At 32.8% G+C, this 5,072-nt stretch overlaps 1 long non-coding RNA gene across 1 annotated transcript; it reads right to left on the bottom strand.

Moving 5' to 3' along the window:
* Positions 1-3,733: 3,733 nt before the first annotated feature.
* Positions 3,734-4,190, bottom strand: LOC128636422 (uncharacterized). Its single transcript, XR_008398698.1, has 3 exons — positions 4,072-4,190; positions 3,907-3,972; positions 3,734-3,825 (listed from the first exon to the last, which is right to left on the bottom strand). It is a non-coding gene; the product is annotated as an uncharacterized LOC128636422 (long non-coding RNA).
* Positions 4,191-5,072: the final 882 nt, after the last annotated feature.

The raw sequence follows: 5,072 nt of genomic DNA, 5'->3' as shown, positions 1-5,072 counted from the left end.
TAGCAGGGAATCCCATTGGCGCAGGAGACGAATTACGTCATGAACCAGGAAACGCCGGACCACGCTTAGCTACAGCGTGCAAACAACACAGCACTACGGAGGCTGTGAAGCGGTATGCCTATTTGGACGGATATCGGAGCACAGGCTAAAGACCTCCAGGAGTGAGGAGTAAGTGGAACGCCAGCGGGGCAGGATATTATAAAGGCTCGCGGAGAAAGGCTAAAGCAGCAAGTTTGGTGAGTTATACACCACTCCGGTGTTCAGCCGTACTTAAACCTGCCACACCGCAGATAGAGCTCTGTTCATACTTCCACATACTGCATGTTTTGCACGCACTAACAGCTTCTGGACAGGATTTATTTATTTCCCTCCCCATACACCATACACCTTGAGCAACACTGGATAGAGTTTCTTGTTTATATTCATAACCCCAAGTATTGATCTAGGCCCATTTTGGTATATTTCATGCCACCATTTCACTGCCAAATGCGATCAAATTAAAAAAAACTTTACATTTTTCACAATTTTAGGTTTCTCACTGAAATCATTTACAAACAGCTTGTGCAGTTATGGCACAAATGGTTGTAAATGCTTCTCTGGGATCCCCTTTGTTCAGAAATAGCAGACATATATGGATTTGGCGTTGCTTTTTGGTATTTTGAAGGCCGCTAAATGCCGCTGCGCATCACACGTGTATTATGGCTAGCAGTGAAGGGGTTAATTAGGTAGCTTGTAGGGAGCTTGCAGGGTTAATATTAGATTTAGTGTAGAGCTCAGCCTCCCACCTGAAACATCAGACCCCCTGATCCCTCCCAAACAGCTCTCTTCCCTCCCCCACACCACAATTGTCCCCGCCATCTTAAGTACTGGCAGAAAGTCTGCCAGTACTAAAATAAAAGCTATATTTGTTTTTTTGGTGGGTTTTTTTAAAGCATACTTACATATGTTGCTGTGTACTATCCCCCCTTAGCCCCCAACCTCACTGATCTCCCCCAAACAGCTTCCTAACCCTCCCACTCTAACTTAATGGGCGCCATCTTGGGTACTGGCAGCTGTCTGCCAGTACCCAGTTTAGAAGAAAAAAGGTTTTTGTTTTACATTTTTTTAACTTTTCTGTAGTGTAGCTTCCCCCCACACAAAAACCAACCCCCACCCCTCCACGATCTCTTTTTGTGCTTTTTTTTTTGTGTGCTTATGGCACTTTTAACTTTATACTTTTTATTAATTTTCCGTAGTGTAGCGGTTCCCACCCGCTCCCGCCCCGTGCACGCGCCCGCTAGCCACCCTCCCGCCCCCGATAACGCCCCCCTCGACGTCACACGGCACACCGATGGCCGCCCACCCGCCTCCCAAGTCGGCTCCCACCCACCAACGATACCGGCCATCGATGTCCGGTGCAGAGAGGGCCACAGAGTGGCTCTCTCTGCATCGGATGGCCATGTAAGGTTATTGCAGGATGCCTCCATATCGAGGCATCACTGCAATAACCGGAAAGCAGCTGGAAGCGAGCAGGATCGCTTCCAGCTGCTTTCCACACCGAGGACGTGCAGGGTACGTCCTCAGACGTTAACTGCCTTTTTTTTGAGGACGTACCCTGCACGTCCTCAGTCATTAAGGGGTTAATGGCACTCTGCCATCCTTCTTAGAACATTATGGGCTCCATTTATCATTGTTTGGAGAAATCCGACTTTCAGTTCTCCAAGAAGTTCTCCGCAGCTCGCCTTCTGTGAGGCGCACTTGTGCGCCAATATTTATCAAAAAACTGGTCGTATTATACCGCTTTTTTCCAAAGTCGAGATGCGGCGTGTTAATGATAAATCTCGACTATATTTACCATTCCATCATCGTAAAAAAGCGCATATTTTTGGTATTTTCCTTTTTTATTACTGGATATAGCCATTCTTTTTATTAATGTTATAATTGTTGTAATTTAAGCTTATATAAACATTTATATTTGTAATATGAATTGAACAAATTTCTATATTATTATTCTTTTTGTGTTTTTTTTACAAACCATAACCTTTTACTACTATTCCACGTTATTTTTAACAGATGGCTTCCATATTACAAAGTATTTTTTTTTGGTTTATCTACTTAACACACCGCATGCAGACCTTTTTCTACTATTCAACGTTATTTTTAACACGTCTTACTTATTACAAAGTCATGTGTTTTGGTTTCTCTACATTACACACCCCATACAGACCTTTTAGGCCTCCGTTTATCATGATAAATGGAGCCCATACTATTATTCCACTTTATTTTAACACGTCTCACATATTACAAAGTCCTTATTTTTTGGTTTATCTACTTTAGACACCCCATACAGACCTTTTACTATTATTCTACGTTATTTTAGCACATGTCTTACAAAGTCTTGTTTTTTTGTCTTTTGTTTAGCTATTTTAGACACCCCATGCAGACCTTTAACTATTATTCCTTTTGATTTTCAACACGTCTTTTATCTTTACCAACTAATTTGTTTTTCTCTACCTACTTTACACAACCCCTCTAGACATTTCACTACTATTCTTTTCAAATTAACGTCTTACATTGACCTAATCTTACACTTTCATTGATAAGATGTTTCAATTCATTGATAAGATGTTTCAATATATATTACACAATAACGACAATTGTTTATATTTGTTAAATAATATATGCATTTATTCTGTATATAAAATAAAATAAAAAAAAATGTTGCCAGCACATTCATAAATTTTTTAATAACACATAAATGAAAAAGTTACATGTTTTCATATTTCAGCCTCATTTTCCTGACTGCTGAGTAACTGCTTATCAGTCCAGTTTCAGCTTTAAGCAGGACTTCAAGGAGCTCTTTTTTGCTTATTACAATTTTTTCATCATCCGGAACTAAAAAATAAAAAATATATATATATATTTTGATTATTTTGAATAGCATTTATAGACATGAGAGTAAAAAAAAATATCTGTAAATGGAATTAACAACAGCAATAACATATATTTATTCATAAATGCTATAACACTTACCCCAGTTATAATATTGAGGTGACTGAGAGTCTTCATCGTGTACCTCTTGTTGAGTTTCTTCAAAAAACAAAATTTTGATTACAATGTATTGATAATGTAATTTTAAAATATATCTATCTTACACAATATTTTTCTCTCTATCTATGTTATCTTTCAATTAATTTTATTTCTATATTTACATCTGTCTTTTTTGATCTATATACATATATCTATCTGTCGATATATATATATATATATATTACATATATCTATCTATCTATCTATCTATCTATCTATCTATCTATCTATCTATCTATATATATATATTGATATATCTATATATATATATATATATATATATATATATATATATATATATATATATATATATATATATATTGATATATATAAAAAAAATATGTGTTTGTGTTTTTTTATATATATATATATATATATATATATATATATATATATATATATATATATATATATATATTTTTGTTTTTAAAAAAAATATATACACATATTAATAAAATTGATATATATATATGTGTATATATATATATATATATATATATATATATATGCATACATATCAATTGTTTTTTATATATATATATATATATATATAGATATATATATATATATATATATATATATATATAAATATAAATATAATGTTTTTAGAATGGATATATCAACATAAAAAAAATAAAAAATCACCTGATGTTCCTTGATGAACCTCATCTTCTTCATGGCCCTCCTCGTCCTCTTGTTCCAAATGTTCTTCATCTTGTTCCAAATGTTCTTCTGACTCTGTAGGCTCTACATGTCCTAAAATTATTATTACAAATAAATTTATATTTATAAAATATATATGTTAAAGAAATCTCAAATAATTTTTTTTTAGATTACCTTCAATGTTATCGATATCTTCTTCTCCTTGCTCATCCATTGCATTATTATTTGGAGTGCTATTATCTATAGCATTATAAAAAAAATAGTTAAAAGATAAATTTACTTTAATACCTGTCTTTGAATTTTTTTTTTTTCTCGACATTACAGTTACATTTTTTATACCTGTGTCTTGAGTCCTATCTTTATCCATAAAAACTGTGGGCAATGGGTCTGATTCCCCTTCAGAACTAGAATTGGTATCAATGGGAAGAAGGTACCTTGGAGCTCTTCTTCTTTTGACTATTAAAAAATATAAAATACTTGTTATAAAAAAGCATAAGGAAAAATATTTTCAATAAAAATCTATATTAAATTAAAAAATATAAAATACAAAATATGTGAAAATATATTCTTAAAAATCCAAACACACAAAAAATTTGTCTGAAAATCCTATAAAAACTTGATTCATTCACACTTATCTGCAGGCAATGGTAATCTTTTAATCCTATTATTGTTTAACTTGTTTATCTTATTGAAAATATTCCAAATAAAAACTATACATTTTTAATAATTAAGATTATATAATTAAACTATATTTATATCTATATTGCTTACATTTTTTAAGATAACTATTTATCAAAGTGCGCATTTTAGATTGCCTCCGGTACAAGTCGTTATATCTTTTCAGACATTGTTTCCTCGTTCGTTTTTGCCTAGAGACTCTCCTTACTCTTCGCACCATTTCACAGAGAATTCGGTTTCTTGTGTCCTGGTCCAAAGTGAAAATCCCTTTCCTTTTTTTTGGAAAATATTTATCCATAGTGTAAGAAATAATCAATAATTCTCCAATAGAGAACTTCTTGGATCGTGGCATTTTCTAAATATTATTCAATCTCTACTCACTGACGGGACTAATTTTTTTTTTTTAAATGCGCAATTTTGTAAGCTAATACCTATTTTTACAAATAGCACTCAATTTGGATACATATTTTGTAAAATATTATCAAGAATCGTATTTTAGTATACAACTTGATGTTTTTTTTTATCCATTTTAATAACAATGAAACATTGTATAGAACTGCGCCACAACAGCACTATTTTTTGGGCAACATTAACAAATGTTACATGTATCCGTTGATAAGGTGAAATAAAATTAAAGATACATATAACAATGTAATGATATT

This window comes from Bombina bombina, chromosome 1, assembly GCF_027579735.1.
Source record: "Bombina bombina isolate aBomBom1 chromosome 1, aBomBom1.pri, whole genome shotgun sequence".
In the NCBI taxonomy this organism is placed as follows: domain Eukaryota; kingdom Metazoa; phylum Chordata; class Amphibia; order Anura; family Bombinatoridae; genus Bombina; species Bombina bombina.
This window is presented reverse-complemented; position numbering and strand designations above follow the sequence as displayed.